This window comes from Gouania willdenowi, chromosome 4, assembly GCF_900634775.1.
Source record: "Gouania willdenowi chromosome 4, fGouWil2.1, whole genome shotgun sequence".
Classification (NCBI taxonomy): domain Eukaryota; kingdom Metazoa; phylum Chordata; class Actinopteri; order Blenniiformes; family Gobiesocidae; genus Gouania; species Gouania willdenowi.
In genome coordinates, this window is record NC_041047.1 from 29,775,855 (window position 1) to 29,796,193 (window position 20,339).

Below are 20,339 nucleotides of genomic sequence, written 5' to 3' on the forward strand. Positions count from 1 at the left end.
AGGCGCTGCCTCTGCACAATACCAGTTGTTTTCAAAGCTGTGGGATCCATGGCAGAGCTTTGCTTCTTTATTGTTGAATGCCGAGTCACATACACACAATTAACTTCATTAAACATTTGTACGTCATTAAGTCATTTTATTTAGGTGGAGTTGGCCTTGTTTATGAAGTGCTAACAACTAACAAACACAATTACATTCAAATTACAAACTAAATGTGTACATTTCTTATTGACTGGTATGTCACATGAAATGGAAGCTGTCATGGGATGTTTAATTAGGCTGTGAGAAAGTTTCTTGGGTTAGGGTTTTCCTGCCGACTTATTTTGAAAGTGTGCATTGTGTAGAATGTTCATAGAGTAAAATTAACAAAACAAGACACAAACTCATTTATATTAGCAACAACAAAAAAGTCAGGTAAGACTCAATCAAATGCCAATGATTTCCTGTCATTTGATTTTAGTGTTATATCTTTTACCCACCTTTTAGAAAAAAAATGTTATTTTCCCAGGAAAATCCCTCTAGGATTAAGAACCTTTTTTCCAACGGCGAAAGCATCAATTATAAATCGCTGATATGTTTAAAATATGCACACTGAACACAGATCAAAGTCTGTGACATGTGCTAAAATAAACAGCAACATTTAGCAACAAACCACATTTAAAAAAAAATTATGTGAATTACTTTTGATCAGATTTACAGCAAAGTTTGTAAAATTTGTGATATTTACTTTTCTCATAAATGTCAATGTAAAATCTAAATTTTAAATATCAGATCTAAATGTTAAATATTAAATCTAAATGTTAAAATGTAAATCTTAAATGTTAAAAAGTCACAGGTGAATCTAAATATTTAGCTAATATGCAAATTCACTGTAAGTACCAAAATAAAAGCTCACAGTCAGAATGAGAACTTTAACATTTAGATTTTATATTTAATATTCAACATTTAGATTTAACATTGATACCACATTTTTACGAGAAAAGTAAATATATATATTTAAGTTACTTTGTACCAGATTTACAGCAATATTTGTGAAATTTCTGATTTTATTTCTTGTTAAATCTAAATGTCACGGGTGAAACTAAATATTTAGCTAATATGCTAATTCGCCATTTAGATATAGTATTTAACATATAGCATCTAGATTTAGATTTAACATTGATATTTAAATGTAACATTTAACATCTAGGTTTAATTTAATATTTATATTTAAATGTAACATTTAGCATCTAGATTTAGATTTAACATTTATATTTAAATGTAACATTTAGCATCTAGATTTAACATTTATATTTAAATGTAACATTTAGATTTAATATTCAACATTTCGATTTCGATTTATTATTTATTTATTTATTATTATATTTTTACGAGGAAAAAAAATATCACAAATTTTGCTAAATCTGATCAACAACAAAAAATAAATAAAAATCACATACGTTTTGTAAACGTGGTTTGTTGCTAAATGTTGCAGAAGTTTCTGTTTATTTTAGCCTGTGCAACTTTACAATCGGCGCCACTTATTGTCCATAATGTTCACCTGCCATGCTGGTGAACTGGGTTTTGTGTTTTCCTCTCACATAACACGTTGTTCAGGGACCCAGACAGACCTCAGGCTGTCAGTAGCTACTGGACTGTGTCCGTGGAGGACCCACAGACGCTCCCAGAGCTGATTGGTGGCCCACTCCCCCACTCCTGGGTAAGATGGCTGCATAGCTGTGCTACAGTGGCATCCTGCTGAAATGACGCAAGCCACAGTTTACGCTCGGCGCTCTCCAGGCTCCACAGCGCAGATCCCGCCCGGTGGACTAGGACTAGGACTCACAGACAGAACTCTAAACGGAGCTACCCTCCGGTGGACCGAGCCCAACCGGTTCCTCTGAGTAAGTACCGCTGTGGACTAGTACCTGAGGTGTGGTTTGAGGTCGCGGGGAGCCCAGGCTCCTCTTTTGTTGTGGTTTCCGGACTAGTGAACCCTTAGGACCGGGACTGGAGCTGTGCTTTGCGGGCTCCTCACTGCCAGTCCGGGTCCACATTTGGACTGAACCGACGGATAAACACAGGGCGGGTATTGGAGCATGGTTTTTGGACTGTGTGTGTGTGTGTGTGTGTGTGTGTGTGTGTGTGTGTGTGTGTGTGTGTGTGTGTGTGTGTGTGTGTGTGTGTGTGTGTGTGTGTGTGTGTGTGAGACTGTGTGTGTGCGTGTGTGAGACTGTGTGTGTGACTGTGTGTGTGACTGTGTGTGTGCGCGTGTCATATGTTGCTCACATACCGGCTCGCTGAGTTGTGTCGTTTGAGTCCAACACACACAGTCGGAGGTTTCTGAGCTGTTTCCTCTACTATTAATATACCTTTGTGAAGGTACACACACACACATATATAGTGAAGAGCGAGTGCACCCCCTCCCTTACCCTCCGTGGGGAAACAAAGCACCCAGTGTGTCCCTAAGGCGCAGCTGGACACAGCTGTTGAGCCGAGGCTCGAGCCCTGGCACGAGGATGGACTTGCTGCTGCTGCTGCTGCCAGCATCTGCACTGGGTCTAGTCTGTGTTCTATACTCACACTGCTGAGTGCATGTGGATCACATTCCCCTCCTGATCGCCCTCCATCAGCCAGTGTTGGCTATAGATCCAACCAGCTCAGCCCTAATGCTCCCACTCTCATTTCCTCTCTGGTGTTGAATAATCTAAATTTAAGCTGATCATCTTCCAGGCCACTGCTTGTTAAATGTACCATATGGTCATTGAGCTACTGTAGATGTCTGCATGTGAATGTGATCATAAGGACACCTCACATCAAGGCTATGATCGTATATGGTGGGGTGTAGCAATTCCCCTTTTTTTATTCTTCATTTATTTTTCATCTTCATCTATGGGCTTATGTCTACCTTCTTCTCCTATGTTCCCTCGTACGAGCTCATCGCTGGTGTGGCTTATGGTTCTGGTGACTCCAGCATTATAGACAACACAGTCTTCTTTTGTCCTCCATCATCTTCCTCTCTGTTCCCATGGTCCACCTGTAGGGCCTCTTCACCTTCAGCTGGCACTCCACACCAGCATTTGGCTGTCCGTTAGGGTCAACACTTGATGATGGTGTGTGAGGAGGTGGAGGGTTTCCACGGTTACCAACAGGATGCGTCCTGTCTTTTGTGGTGTTTGGTTATTGTAGACACAAATGTGAGCAAAAAAAAAGAAGTAACTGTTTTGCGTTATGTGAGTTGAAACTGTTATACCTGCACGCTAGGGCTGGGCGATATGGACCAAAAACTCAAAATGGTGATAAACGATATAAATCTTGATATTTTTTTACTTAAGTCTTAACAGAAAGACTACTCAGGGTTTAATTTGCTGATGCAAAATGCCATTTTTTATTAACAAATGGCTGCACAATATGTCCCACTTTTCAAATAAGGCACAGCACGTGTGAGTGAGTTCTGTAGTGTGACTCTTTTAGGGGTAGGTCTGGGTTATCAATCCATCTGTTTGTGCTTTTCACGCTGTTCTGAGAAGCAGCAAAAGCAGCGACTCCTGAAACGAGAATTTTAATACAAAATAAGCTATAAGATAAAAAAAATATTGTAATTTTCTTTATCATCAAAATAGAAATCTTAATATATTGCCCAGGCTAGGGCTGGGCAATATGAACCAAAACTTATATTTCAATTAGAATTAATTGATTATTTAAAAGGGACAATGCACATTAATAAACAGACATGCTGTAAACGTTAGCCAAAATAGGCTAGTTCATCTGGTGTTCCGATCTCAATATTTTTTTTTCAAAATGGCGATATACGATTTAAATCTTGATAATTTAAATTAAAATAGTCTGACCAGAAAGACAATTCTGGTTTAAATTTGCTGATGTAAAATCCCACACAGGCACATTTATTAGAAGAAGAATGCCTTTATTGTCATTATACGATTGTACGACGAGATTATTTGGCTTCATCTTAAAGTGCACGCAGCTAAAAAGAAAAACAACAGAAGAAGAATATAATAAAGTAACGCTAATGAAGGTATGATGGGCTAAGTATGGGAGGAGTTATTTATAGGTAGCAGCGTAGTAAATTGTGAATAGACATCGCAGAAAATAACAATAAATATTTGCACAGTATAAAATGTAAAACTATTGCAGGAATATAAAATATAAATATTGCACAGTAGGGGTGGGAACCTCTGGCTACCTCACGATAACGATTATCTCACGATATGACGATGCTGCGATTATCGATATATTGGTCAGAAATCAATCTACGATAATCTATGACATAACAAGAAAAAAAAAAGATACAATTTTTATTTTCTATCTCTGAAAGACAATGAATTGAAAAAGTGTCCTATGAACAGTGACACTATTTTAGTGCAACATTTCTGTAAATATGTGTCAAACATACCAATGTAAACGAATAAGTATGTAGAAATAGTGCTTTCTGTAAACGAAAAATAGGGTTTTTCTTACCAGTGACACCATTATAGTGCAATATTCCAGTAAACAATATATTGGTTCCTTCAACAAACAGTGACAAAATTTCTGTGAAGACGTATCTGCACATCTTAGTGAAAAAGCAGAAAAGGTTTTGAAAAAAAAAAAAAAACGATACTTAGCGGGAGCATATCAATAATCGATCGTGTGGGAAAATATCGCGATATATCGCTGTATCGAGATATCGTCACACTCCTATTGCACAGTATAAAATGTAAAACTATTGCAGGAATATGAAATACAGTTAATGCACAGTATGAAGTAAAATTCTAACATAAATATGAAATATAAATGTTACACAGTATGAAGTAGTAGTAGTAACATTAATATGTGCCGCTTTTGGCTTTTTCCTCCTATGAGGGACAGCACGTGTGAGTGAGTTCTGTAGTGTGTTTAGGGGAAGGTCTGGGTTAGGACGCACTTAGAAATCCAAGAAGAAGTAGCAAAAATAGTGACTCCTAAGACAAGTATTTTAATAGGAAAAAAGCTATAAAATACTGTATATATCCATATATATGTGATATTGTCACAATAGAAAAGTCGCTTGCCCAGCCCTAGTCTGGCATGTTTTTAGTACCATTTTAATACATTTGTTTGTTCAGTGATTTAATGATGATTGTGCAGCTTTGTGTAGGACATGACTCTGCAGGTTATCCACACCCACGTTTTGGACATAAATGAGTTGTAAAACAGCCTAAGGAGCTCCTGTATCTGCTCTCGTGTCACCTTTGCTTTGCCAAACGTAGACAGGGTTCATAAGAAGTCCTCCATCGTCATAGTTTACTGGGTTTCCTGCTTTACTGCTCACGACGTAGTCGGCGTTCTCCAAAATCAGTTTGGTCACGCTTGTTGGAGTCAACTGATCCAATGCCACTGCCACAGCACGCAACCTCATCATGACTCATCGTTTTCTTGGACTCAGTGATGATGTTGAAATGTCCTTTTCGACTCCAACACACTGCAACTGTGGTCCCCCATCGTGTCCACATCCTGCACCAGAACACATGTATGGAACAATCAGACTGGCAGGAATATTCCTCAAATAAATCCTGAACTCACTACTAGTAAGTTTAAACTGAAGTCAGAAGTAGTTTGAAATGTGGAACATCAACTTTAGACTGAAAACTGGAAAAAAGAAGTCACTGTTCTTTCCCTGCCAGCACATGATCAGCCAGTGTCATTATTTAGCCTGTCAGGCTGTGTTCAATTAGACAACATTTAGTCTTTTGACTAAAACACAACATAGTCTTAGTTTAAATGTAGTCAATAGAACTGTTTCAGTTATAGTCTAGTTTTAGCCAACGAAATGACATTAGGCTTTTAGTTTCTACATCTGTGATTGATTTAGTCGACTAAAACGGGTTCTCAACCTTGGGGTCGCGAGACACTGGGAGGGGGTCGCCAGATGCCTTTAAGAAAGTAAGAATATATTTTTTAACAATTTCAGTCTATTTTTGCTTATTTTTACACTTTTTCTGTAGCTACAACAAACTTGCTATATTTTAACACATTTTCATCACTTTTTCTTGCCATATTTCTGCTCCTTTTAATGCATTGTTGCTAAATGACTCTAATTTCTGCCACTTCTCCATCAAATTGCAATGCTTTTCTGCACCTTTTTTTTCCCACTTTCAAGACATTTTCTGTACTTTTAAACCATTTCCATCACTTTTCCCACCTAATCTCACATATGTTCACCCATTATTGTCACTTTTGTCCTCTTTTCACCATGTTAATGCTTATCTTTTGATAATTTTACCACATTCACGATATATAATGCCCATTATTTGCTAGTTTAAACTAAGTGTTCCAATATTGACACTTTGAACTCTTTTTACCACTTTTTCTGTCTGTTTTTGCTCACTCTAATTTGCAACTTTTAACCAATTTCTGTGGTTTTAAATATCTAATTTCACCACCTTTTCCATCACTTTTAACCCATTTTATTTCTGATTAAAACAATAATTTAATCTTTAAGATGACCATAAACTATGGCCCAAATAAACTTCCTGGATAACAGTGAATATTATTCCGATGAATAAATAAATGTGGTTATTACAGATTCATAGAACAATGAACCATCATTTTGCTGACTTTATGGATAGACCCCAAAAATGTCTCCCCTTTATTCCCCCTTTACATGGCCCTGTCTCCACATGACTGTTATTCAATGTTCATGTCTGTGTTCAACCACCTTCAGGTACAATGGGGTCCCCGGTCTCTGAAACCTTTATTTTGGGGGTCACGGGCTGGAAGGGTTGAGATCCAATGAACTAAAATATATAGGATAAGAGTTTATGCATTTTTAAAATCAATTACCATTGATCAAGCTGATATATAGGACGGTATTAAATTAATGTTTGTACATAAACACAGATTTGATGTGATCAGTACTAAAGACCACATGATCAGTTCTGATTGGATTTTATCCCCTTTGTTTTTATTAGTCCACGAAAATATAAATATATTTTTGATATAGTAAAGTGTTTTTTCCTAGTCTGGTCATTTTCACAAAAGAAAAAGAAAATAGTTAATGAAAACTATGACGGAAGTTTTGCGTCAACAAAATGAACACTGCTGTTAGGGTTAGCTATAAGAGGCAAGCTTTGCCTGCCTTGACTATTGCTACATCTGAACAACTGAACAATGCAAATACTCACGTGATCATGTCATCAGTTGTTGGTGCATAACAATTAATAAGAAATATCCTGAGTTTTAGAACAAATGCCTTCAGATGATCTATGCATGTCAGGCTGACTAATCTCTTCCCATGTAAATACAGCATAAACTATGGTAGTGGTGTCAAACTCATTTTAGTTCAGGGGTCAAATGCGGACCAGTTTGATCTCAAGTGGGCCACAGATTTTAGGTGGGGAAAAAAGAACATTTCTAACATAATTGTGTAATAGCTTTCAATATAATTTCTATTCACTTAAAAAAATATTGATTTTGTTACCAATTTTTTGTGTAATTTTGTCAAATTGTTTGTGAGAAATTGCAATATTTGTGGAAACATTGAGAGTTCTTTCCACAATTTGCAATTAAAAATGACTGCATTCATGCGATATAAACAAATAAAAAATGCAAGCCTCCCAAAAATATTGTAGAGTTTCATCTCCAACTGGATTATTAGGTAATTTACACAATAATTATGTTTTGTATGTCGTTTGACTTTCTTATGCAGGCCAAATTAGATCCTCTAAAGGGCCGGATTTGGCCTCCGGGTCTCGAGTTTGACACGTGTAATATAGTAATGGCCAGCGGTGGGTGGAGTAGCCAATAACGGTACTCGAGTAAAAGTACTGTTACATGATGTAAATGAAATTTACTCAAATAAAAGTTACGTAGTCATCCCAAGTACCTACTTGAGTAAGAGTGAAAAAGTACTCAAGTACTGAGTAACATCTTATTTATTCAAAAACATCAAAATCACAACATCTATTCTTAGAACTTATACATTCAAATGCTTTGTAAGGAAAACATGACAAATAAAAACAATTTCACCTTCTTTCCTTTACATAATTTCCTTCCATCACCCTCCACCTTCTCTATACCACCCCATCCCTCGAACTTCATTTTCCTATTTGCTTTCTATTAGTATTAATTGTAAAGAGATAAATGAACTGAAAAACCAAAAATAACTGCTAAAAGTTAAGAGTGACATAAACTCAGGCTTTCCAGGGTGACCTGCATTTTTTTTGAGGCAAAAGAGTCACTTTGTGAAGTGTCGGTTGATGTTCAACAGAAATTGATTCTCAAGGTTTTTCCCAAGCAGTTTGCTCCTTTGGGCCCTGAAAAGGATCCCAGCATGACTAAAAAGTCTCTCTGTCAGGCTGCAGACGCAGGCAGACCCATGTTGAGCTTGACTGACAACTGCTTCACTTGAGGGAACGAGTGTAAAGGCTCCAGAGGTGGTCTCGTGAGTACACTTTTTTCAAAAAGTTACTCAAGTACATGTAACGACGTAAATGTAACTCCTCACTATTGGTGTCCAGATCCGATATTGATATCGGGTATTGGTATGATATCAGCCAGAAAACGAATATCGGATTTTATCGGACTGCATCTAAAATTCCTGATCTAAGCGCGCTTATAAGTTTTTGTTGTTTTTGTCCCCGCCCTCAGTTGTTCCCACCATATACTAACAGTAGAAAATAACTGAAGTGAACTTGAATTGTTGACTATTGCTCTCTGAGTACCATCACTAGATCAAGCCTTTTCTAACATTCCACACTACAAAATAAGTAATAAAAGTGTGTATGATTTGTGTTGATATCGGATCGGAGCGATATCGGTATTGACCAATACGCAAGGCTGCAATATCGGCATTGTATCGAAAGTGAAAAAGTTGTATCGGGACACCCCTAGTTACTACCCACCTCTGGTAATGATGTTTTGCCAGAAAGCACCAGACCAGTGGTGGTCTGAGGAGGGTTTGTTAGCAGTTGTCTTCCTACTAAACTGGAAGTACTACCAGTCCAGACCACCACTAGATTCTTCTCTTATCCATCATTGTACACAAAAACCACTGAGCTCAGTGAGTTTGTCCAGTGTTCTGCGGTCTGACATCTTGCCAGGTTACTTGTTTCTGTCACAGTCACATCGTGTCCCTGCCTGTGTTTACAGGGTTTACTTTGTGTTCATAGTCAGTCTAGTTGGGATAAAACTCGGTGACAACAACCAGTATTTATTTGCTATCTAAGTTTTTTTTTCTTCCCCCCCCACTTAATGTTTATTCTCCTTTTTTAAGTCTTGAGTCACTGTTTTCCATCTGCAAGAAGCACATAAAAAGGATTACGGTGCGATTCAATACTTTCATGAGAACATTGCTTGATCCATGTGGGAAAAACAAAGATTTTACCACATTTAAGAGTGATGTGGAATAAACAAACCCAAATACACAACTTTGACCATGTTAAAGATATTCTGAAGTGATGACTCGCCATGTTGTGACAACGCTATGATGTTTAAAAGTTCCCATTTCTTTTAACATTGACCAAAATACCTATTTCTAGTCATGAGAAAATAGAAAACTTTGAGTATTACTGAATGATTTAAGATCTAATCTGGATTCTTTTTTTTTTTTTCCAACTCTAGCCATAAAAGTTGACATAGTTACAATTTCACCTCCTGAACAAACAGGCTGCTGGAGCTGTGCACAGTGGTAACAACGTTGAACCATGGGAATTTCTCTCTGGAGGTGGTTGATTAATCACATTCATCAGCTTCTGACTTTCAGCTGAGTCATGCCACTTTTTAGGGCTACAATAGAAAGTCTTTTTTTTTTAATAATGTCCATTTGTGAATGATGTTATTAAAATGCCAGAAATGAGCTCATAACAACAACCAACTCCAAGGTGATTTCACCATCATTAGAGGGAATGTATTGTGTTCCCAACCTCCTACCAAAGGACCAGCATGGTTAGCACAGTGCTGCATTGTGGTTAGAAGCAGGGTTGGTGTCAATTGTAATTGTAATTATGTATATAATTAATTGCAATTATGACGTAATTAGAACTGTAATTTTAATTGGCAATACTATATATGTTGCTGTTGTAACCATAATTGAATTGTAATTGAGTTGAGTTTAGGTAATTGACTTTGTAATTGTAATTGGCATGGACATTCTGTAAAAACTGTCAATTATAATTTCATTAAACCTAAACCCGTGGAACCATGTTCCAGTTCTATGGCTAAAACGTATGTAGTTAATAATTGTTAAAATGTGTTTCATATCAACAATTTCTTACTACGTGTCACTTCTTTTAAGGATCATTTTACCATTTTTTTAAATAAATATTAATACCAATGTTTTCATTGATTAGGAAGCCTAACAATGTACCCAGGACATGAAAAACAAATTTGATGATAGATAATATGTTGAGGGTGTTTTACAGCTGATTTAAGACATGGGTCAAAGTGACCTGTTATCATAAGATATGCTAACACAAAAGGAAGGTTACGTTTTATAGGGTTCTTTTAGTTTAGGCTCAGTAATCATGGTTAATTGAAATTAATACTGAGGAGCAGTAAAGTTATGTTTTATCCTTCGTTAATCTGTCAGTTAGCAAGATAACTTGAAAAGTTATGAACGGGTTTAGATGACATTTTCAGGAAAATTGATAAATGGGACAAGGAACAGGTGATAAAATTTTGTGATGTTCTGGCTACCAAAAGAATATATATATATATATTTTCCCATCCACTCTGTGGAACTTCTGTTAAACTTTCTTTTTTCTTCAGTTGCACAATCATTTTAAGACGTCATCAGTGTTCCAATTAGAATGTTCTCACTAATGATGTCATCAACAGTGATGATGTCAGAATTCTATGCTATGCTAAGGCTAAGCTCCTGCAGTGTGACACTGTCAGTCAGTGGTGAAGTTATGGCTACCAAAAGAAAATATATAGATATATAATGTATCCCATTCATTTTCCCATCCACACTGTGGAACTTGTAATGATCAGGGATGTCCCGATACAACTTTTTCACTTTCGATACGATACCAGTATTGCTAACTTGAGTTTTGGCCAATACCGATACAATACGATAGCAAGAATCGTACATACTTTTATTACCTATTTTGTAGTGTGGAATGTTAGAAAAGGCCTGATCGAGTGATGTTACTCAGAGAACAATAGTCAGCAACAGTAGGTATGAGAAAAACTGACCCATTTTATCTATGGACAGAAGTGATGGAGCGGAAAATGGTTTGCTTATCGGAGCGCTTATATCGGAGATTTTAGATGCAGTCCGATAAAATCCGATATTCGGTTTCTGGCTGATATCGGACCGATATCCGATATCTATATCAGATCTGGACACCCCTAGTGATGATGTTATAGGTTGTCTCAGAGTCAGCAGCTCAATGTTTGACAGGTAGTCATGGTAACACAGCTTGACAGGTAGTCATGGTAATCCTGAGTTTACCATGTTACCGTAACATGGTAAACTGTGTTGGCTGAGCTTGAGCTGCTTTGTGGGGGTCTACGCTAGGGCTGGGCAAAAAATTAATTTAATCGATTAATCCAATTTGTAGATAAAAACAATTTTTGTTTTGCAAATTTTTTTTAATAAGAAAATTGAAGCTACTGTGAAGTTGCTGTTGCACTTTTGCTTAAACCTGGGTTAAAGCTTGAAATTGTTGAATGACAGAGAATCATTTACTTTTTATTTTGGGATTGTTCTATGCATTTTAACTCTTGAGGACAATCACAGCAATAAAGTTGCACTTTTGACAATATATCTGATGTCTGCAGTCATTTTTAAGTGCATAAAAAAAAAAAATCGAATCAAAACTAATTTTTTTTTTTTTTTAGGCAAAATCGCCCAGCCCTAGTCTGTGCTCTCCGAGTTCTTTTCTAGTTATAAAATGCAATTGACTCCAACCCTGGTTAGAAGTCTGGGGTTGAAACCCAACCAGGCCACTGAGCAAACAGGCTTTATCTTGATATTCTTTCCACATCCAGTCTATAAATATCTGTTTAGTAGCTCGGGTCACTGAACTAGCCGTGTGTGTGTGTGTGTGTGTGCCCGTCTCCACTACTGTGTGCACTGTGCCGTTATATTCGGGCATTGATGAGGGATATTTTGGGGATTTGCAAATTCAACGTTTGGTTTATATAGTCCAAACCATGTAGTAGGGAAACAATCACATGTGATTCTTGTATGTTTGTATAGAATAAGCACTTCCACAATGATTGAATATGTGTTTTTATAAAGAGGTGTAATGCATACTTATATATCCTACTCTAGTAGAAGTACTGTTACTTGATTTAAATAGTACTCAAGTACAAGTAAGTCAGACATAAAATACTCATGTACAAGTAAAAAGTAGCTGAATTAAATAGTACTCAAAGTAAAAGTTACTAGTTACTTTCACCCCCCCATGTCTATTTTTGGTTATCACGGTTCCCTTGCATACAGTAAACATCTCCTGTAGAAACTTATAAAGGAAGAGACCAAATCTACCACAATTGGAACTTCATTTATTTTCCACAAAAGCATCTGTATGAAATAAAAGGTTTGTAACAATGTACAATTCTTTTAAAAATAAAATAACACCAATTAATTAAATTCAAAATAAATTAAAATAAATGCTCAGGCTCTAAATATAGATACATTCATGGACTCTATAACTGAGAAAATAACCTCCATTCAATGCTGTGGTGGTGCCGTGAATTACGTTTAATCTGATTGGTCGACTATGATGTGACGCATTTGTTGACTGGTCATTTAATTTTTTGTCGTTTCACAATGTCTGTTGATCATTTTAACATGAAAAAAAAAATACTCAATATCGATTAGGTGTAGAAATGTAATTAGTTACTTTACTTCCTTTAAAACGTACTTAAGTACAAGTACCCATAAAAGCAACTCAATTACAGTAACGTGAGTACTTGTAATGCATTGCTTTCGCCTCTGGTTTTATCAGTCTTGAGAGAGTCAAGTAGTGCCTTTACCATTATAATAAGGGCTGTGAGTTGTAATAATGTGTTGTATTTGGGCTCAGTGACGTAGCTGGATTAAAGCAGATGGAGGTTTCATATTTGCTGGCTGTTGTCTGTGTCTCTGCAGCCGTTTGCATCTAAAAGAGCAGCGTTATGGAAATGACACCGGCCATGTTGAGACGTGAGTCACTTGCAAACATTTTAATGTGTTTCATCCACCCACAGACTCTCATGTGGAAAGAAGCGCTTTGGCAATTATCCAATAGCAATGAGCATGCACGCTAATTAGGCACAAGTTGATATTTTCTTCAGCTGCGGTGATTTATAATAATAAATGTTACTGCTGGTGGTCTTTTATTTTGCAGATTGTTGCTTTGCAATTCCGATGAGTGAGTGTGCATGAACACATAAACAGGGTGACATCTTTGCTACTCCGTGGTCAGTCGTACTCAGCAGCTGTTTTTCAGCACATGTGATGAGCAAGCTTTCATACTGAGGTCAAACATGCAAAATCAGGGGAGGAGAATGTAAACGGTCCTCAAATGTGGGAAAAATGGCTTTGTGGCAGCTTGATTGTTTGTGACCATACCAGCCTGTCATTAACCGATCTCGTTAGATCTCTGATGCTAAGCAGGTCTGGGCCTGGTACGTAATTGGATGGGAGACCACTGAGAATTCCAGGTGCCACAGTGGTGGACAGTCCAGTGGTATCTGTCATTGTGTCCTTGGGCAAGTGTGTGAGTGAGTGTTGGTGGGGGTCGGAGGGCGATGGCGCACTATGGCAGCCTCACTTTGTCAGTTTACGTGTGGCTACAATAGTAGCTTACCACCACCAAGTGTGGCGTGAAAGAATAATGACTTTAATCTGTAAAGTGTCTTTGAGTGTCCAAAAAGCATAATATTGATGTATTATTATTATTATATTGTGTTAAATATATATTCAATATATATTTGAGAGTGGTGGCCTAGTGGTTGAGGAAGCGGGCTTGTAATCGAAGGGTTGCCGGTTCAAATCTCACCCAGGCTATCACTGTGGGATGTTGAGCAAGTCCCTTTACCCCAATTCAACTGCTCCCCAGGCAGCCCACTGCTACCCCTTGGGGAAAATGGGTAAATTGCAGAGAAGAATTTAATTACACTGATAAATAAAGGTTATTATATGGTATTTACATGACATTCATTAATAAAAAATAACATTTCCCATTTCAATAAAGGTAAATGTATTTGGTTGGAATATATACATATTTTATTTTGGGCGCCATCACGTAGTGCTGGTGCTGCTGTTTAACAGATGTTCATTTTAAGTGATGGCTGACCTTTGATTGCATCTTTTTAATGAGAAAACAAAAACAATTATTGATACATAATCATTGTAACAATAATACATAGAGAATGGAGGCAGATTACAGCATATATAATATACAAATTGTGCATATACAAATACTATATCTATCATTGTATATAATATAATAATTAATATCTCAGCTAGGGCTTTTGATTGGTCGTGGCAACAGGAGACGTCTTAGGTAACACTTTGAATGAGTTTTTATATTGCAATGACAGGCCAGTATTTTCAATGTAAAACGTCTACAAGTGCACCAAGCTTTGCTGTGGGAGGTCCACGTTGTTTTTGCTTCTTTTTTTTTTTTTTAAACATCCATTAGGCTCTTGGCAAGTTGGCATTCCCCAGAATGAAGGATATTTCAAAATAAAAGTGTAAGTGTATAGTAATGAACAAAACTTCCCCCACACTACTAGCAAACCCTTAACCTCTTGTAAAGCAACACTCTTGCCTGTGCTTTGAACATTTCACAAACTGTTTTTCCTTTAGGCTGAGAGTGCGCTTTAACAGGGTTTTACTGACCTGTCTCTACCTGTACCCTGATGATCTTCCCTCTTGAACATCATTCAAGCATTTCTCAAGTGGCTTTTCTGCCCAAAAAGCCAATGATTTCAAACAAAAGCAGAAAGCAGTCATGATTACTTGCCTTTTCAGAACACTGTTAGAAATGTCAGCCGTCAATAGGCCTCTAATTGTTATGGAGAACAACTGTTTGATTCTGCGTGTCCTAACTTATCCAAATAGTGCTCAGATTTCATTTATGTTGTTCTGGTCTTTGCCTGTCCAAGTATTCTGAATACCTTTGGGTTTTTGTATTTTTTAAAGGTTTTGGTTTTGAAAGTGAATAATAGGTTGAGAGCAATGCACACTCAGTATTTCCTGGCTTTTATGGGTCTGGACTCTGGAGTGAACAAGCCTCTGTACAAACACACATAAATGTAGCAATGTCTATTAAATCTGCTATTCCATTGCATGCGTAAGTCGTTTGTTGAGAGCCAGGTTACAGTTTCCCTCAACACAAGTGGTCTTTTATATCTGCATCCTCCTCATCACCGCTCCCTCCAAGGCTCCTCCACCTCATTACTCTACACAAGAAGTCAACTGGTCTGCTCAGACTGGGAAAGACAACAAGACTTCTTTAGGATTATTTATGATTCAGACACCTAAGGGGCAATCACAAAAGCTTGTATGTGCTGGGAAGGCTTCATGGCCTTCATGGAACGAGAGGAGAGGGATGCAGTGTTACCTCATGCCTGGAAAGAGAAAATATTATAGTGTTCAGAGGGCATCAAGATTCAAGATACATTGAGTTTTCTATTTTGGTGATATATTTAGAAAGTTACAATATCACCTATATCGATATATGTATTTTTTTTGAGCTCATTTTGTATTAAAATACTCGTTTTAGGAGTCACTGCTTTCACAGTTCGATGGATTGCTGAGTGCATCCTAACCTAGAACTTCCCCTAAACAAGACACACTACAGAACTCACACATTTAACCCAGAATTGTTTTTTTCTGGTCTTACTTTATTTGAATTAAAAATATCAAGATTTATATCATATATAGCCATTTTGAGAAAAATTATCGAGATATGAGTTTTGGTCCATATAGCCCAGCTCTAGTTCAGACCCAGGAGATTAAATTAAACTACAGGACAAGGTCACCTTCTGTCAAGTATGTTGTTCATAGACTTTTCCACCTTTTTCTCCACTTTATGAAACTTGGGTCTCTGGCAGTCTTCCAACCATGGGTTTAAGGCCCCGTACGTATTATTCGGGATGCGTTGATCAATCTTAAACCGAGCGTGATCCACCAAACACTGTATAAATGGATCAATTGGGGAATCCTCAATAAAGCCAATCATATTAGGACTGGTCATGTAAGTGACGATGGCGTAGCAAGGGGGGGCTTGGGGGCGGTTGTTGGTTCAGTTTAGATGCTAAGGCTGCTTTAAGATGCATTGTTAACAACCTTTCAGAGTCATAAGGGTAGCTATGTCCAAAATCAGATAAAGGTACTGATATAGGAGTGACACTGCAACACTTTAATGCCAACGGTTGACTGACTTCAAACAGTAATTTGGCTGCAGCCTTTGTGATGTGTGTACAAAACAAAATGAAATGTATATGTTTTATTTACAGCATATATATATATATATATTGAATCTGATCTTCTTTGGAGGAGGCGCGAGCGAATGATGGAGTAGGTCGCACAACGAAGAGCTCTTCAGGACATTCGATATTTAAGATAAATTCTGGCATAATACGGACTACAACCACCTTAACCCTGAACCCTGTTTGATAATTAACCGCATGGATAAGTACATCATGGCTAGCAGAAGCAGCAAAAGCCGTAATACCAATGCCGTCTCCACCGGGCCTACAAAGATCAACGTAGCTTCCCCATCCACGAGCTCGAGTGGTTCGGGTGACCGCACTACGGCGACCCCGACAACGACGAGTTCAACTGAAATTACGGCATTTAAGGAGGAGCTGATGGCATCACTACGGGCTGATTTCGCAATTGTTTTTAAGGACGAAATCCGGTCTGTGCTTGAAAGTGAAATGTCTATAATAAAGCAAGAAATCCAAGCTGCTAAGACAGAGCTTCTTAACTTTAAAACTGCGATAAGAAACGAGGTGGCGGCAGTGGAGAACACGATAAAGGAAATGGAGTCAGGACTTACGGGATGCTCCGATGATGTCGCTGAACTACAGCACACCGTACAACAACTTTCGACGCAGGTGGCAGCTTTGGAGGACAAATGTGAGGACTTGGAAGGAAGGTCCAGGCGCAGTAACATCAGAATAATAGGTGTTCCCGAAGGCCAGGGGAGCTGTGGTACCACCGCCGTCTCGGAGTTGCTGAAAGAAGCCTTCCAGCTTGAAAAGGCTCCATTACTGGACAGAGCGCATCGCACACTACAGCCTGCTCCAAAGCAAGGAGCCCCGCCGCGGGCAATAGTGGCCCGGCTGCATTACTTCCAGGACTGCTCTAACATCCTACGTTTGGCCAGAGAGAAACGGCGAGTTAAGGTGAAAGATTTATCCATCTCGGTTTATCCGGACTATACGGTAAAAGTCGCTCGTGCACGCGCAGCATACAACGGTATCAGACAGCAGTTGCGCGAGGTCGAGGGCCTCCGCTTCGGCATCCTTCACCCGGCACGGCTTCGGATAACATACAACGGACTGGACAAAGTATTCTCCTCTCCAGAGGATGCTCAGCGGTACATCTCACAGAACATCAGCAAACCAGGAACTGCTGCCCGTTAGAGACTACACGCCATGGAAGGTTATCATTCACTCTAACTACACAGAAACTTAAAGGGTTTCGTTGGGGTGCAAGTGTTGCTGACAGTATGTTAAGGTTAATGTAAGCATGTTTATCTTGACCCATCCTTTACGTTACAATTATTATATTATATTGTATTATATAGGTTCAAATTGCTGTAATGTTAATGTATTCTTTAAATCTCATCTCTGAGGATTTTATCCTCAATAATTGAAAATTCCATAAAACTGAAGCAGGATTTGTTGAATCCACCCTTACGTTATTGTTTTCTGATGTTTAAATAGATTGTTTATGTTTAATTAACCATCTCACCATCGACTTTCATATTTTATATGGAGGGTGATATGTGCCACACCAGTTGCAAGTTACTGTCAAAATCAGTCTGTTATAGTTTAATATCTTGTTGTAAATTCTAGTTTTCTAATCAGGAGTTTTGAGTTCTAATATAAATGAAAGAGGCTGGAGTTTTATCTCAAAATAATACTTTATAATCTATGTTTATTTTTTAAATCCTACCTCTTCATCTTTCTATGGAGGGTGAATGGTGCCACATTATTTTAAAGTAGCAGTCAAGATCAGCCTGTTGTAATATAGGTTATAGTTTGTTTTAAGTTTGAGTTAACTGAACCTTATTGTAGAGGGTTATTCTTGGTTTTACAACTATGCCCAAACAATTTTATGCCCTGTTGAGTTTACGTTTTTGGCTCAGTAGCTTCCCTACCACAAGCACACTGTGTGGATTTTGTTTTGGGGGGAACATTTCTGCCCATTTTAAGATGGGTGAGAAGGGGTGGGGGGGGGGGGGGGGGGGGAGGAAGCATACAGTGTTTTTGTACTCACATTTGTTTTTTGTTTTTTTTTGTTTTTTTTTTTTGTTTTGTTTTTTGTTTTTTTTATGTTTTTCTTTATTGTTCAGTGTTTTATTTTATTACTATTATTTAACTCTGGTTGCGCCAAAACGTATCAATGCAAAGAGAAATTTATGATCTCTCATTGTGGCGCAACCTGTAATGGCTAGAGGAGCAGTGTCATGCCCAATTTCATTCGCAAGCTGGAATATTAAAGGCATGAACCACCCTGTGAAACGAAATAGAGTCCTTACGCATCTACATAAGTTAAAAGTTGACATAGCTTTCCTCCAGGAGACCCACCTAAAGCTGGGTGATCACTCCCGCCTCCACGCTAGATGGGTTGGTGAAGTTTACCATTCAAAGTTTCAGTCTAAGTCCAGAGGAGCAGCACTCATTATTAGGAAACAAGTACCCTTCATTTCTTCTCAGGTCGATGCAGACCCTTTGGGCCGATACGTCATTGTTACGGGCAGACTCAGCGACGCACCTGTTGTCTTGGCGAGCGTGTATGCCCCTAATGGGGACGACACCGGATTTTTCACAAACTTTTTCTCCCGACTCCCTGACTTAAATAAACATCATCTGATATTGGGTGGAGATATGAATTGTGTTTTGACCCCTAGTTTAGACCGTAGTTCTATTAAAGCCATCCCAAGCTCCAAAGCAGCCTCTTCAATTCGACAGTTTCTTAATACCTATGGTATTGTTGATGTCTGGCGCACTCTTAATACAACTGCTCGTAAATTTTCTTTTTTTTCGCCTGTTCACAAATCATTCTCGAGAATTGACTACATTTTTATGGATAAGAGTTTTCTTCCATTGGTTCAGGAATGCGATTACCAAGCAATTGTTATTTCTGACCATGCTCCACACACCCTAAAGCTTAATTTACCCGTTACACAGCCGGTTCATAGGCCCTGGCGGCTCAACTCTTGGTTACTTTCTGAAAAAACATTTTCAGAATTTATCTCAACACAGATTGATTTTTTTTTTACAGATTAATCAAACACCAGGAATGTCATCATCAACAGTGTGGGAAGCACTGAAGGCATACTTAAGAGGCCAGATCATCTCTTACAATGCACAGTTGCTTAAAACTAGAAATAGGCGCATTAATGAATTAACTAAAAATATTTCTAACCTTGATCTGCAATTGGCAACATCCTCGTCAGCTGACGGCATTAAAGAACGCCTCCTTCTCCAGAAAGAATTTGATTTATTGACTACCCAAAAAGCTGAAAACCTCTTAATGAGATCCAAACACACATACTATGAACACGGTGAAAAAACGGGAAGGCTACTGTCATACCAGCTTCGCCAGAAATCGGCAAGTCAGACAATACAAGAGATTAAGGATGAGTCAGGGGGGATTTGTGTGGATCACTCTGCGATCAACTCCTGTTTTAGGAGGTTTTATAGTGACCTGTATACATCTGAATCACTGAAAGATGACCATTTAATTAAGTCATTTCTTCAAAAAGTTGAGATCCCGCGCATTGACCTGGAAAAGAAAGCTAAACTGGAATCTCCATTTTCTATTAGAGAAATTGAGCTGGCCATTAAATACATGCAAAGTGGGAAATCCCCTGGGCCTGATGGGTTTCCTACAGAATTTTATAAAATGTTTTCTGAAAAATTGGCCCCTATTTTAAACAAGGTATTCAGCGAATCACTTTCAGCTGGCTCACTTCCTGATACATTACGACAGGCCACCATATCACTTATCTTTAAAAAAGGGAAAAATAGACAGGATTGTGGATCCTATCGCCCTATTTCGCTGCTTAATGTTGATAACAAAATTCTCTCAAAATTGATTGCACTCCGCATGGAAACGGTCCTCCCAACCATAATTTCACCAGACCAAACTGGGTTCATAAAAAATCGACAATCTTCCTCCAATGTTAGGCGTCTATTAA

General features: G+C 38.1%; 1 protein-coding gene across 1 annotated transcript in view; it reads left to right on the forward strand.

Moving 5' to 3' along the window:
- The first annotated feature begins 1,623 nt into the window (after positions 1-1,623).
- The window catches only part of LOC114461509 (uncharacterized protein C1orf21 homolog), a 68,652-nt gene continuing 49,936 nt past the window's right edge, over positions 1,624-20,339 (forward strand). Inside the window, exon 1 of the mRNA XM_028443644.1 lies at positions 1,624-1,883. The gene's annotated coding sequence lies outside the window, so the exon portion shown is untranslated. The remainder of the gene's footprint in view (positions 1,884-20,339) is intronic.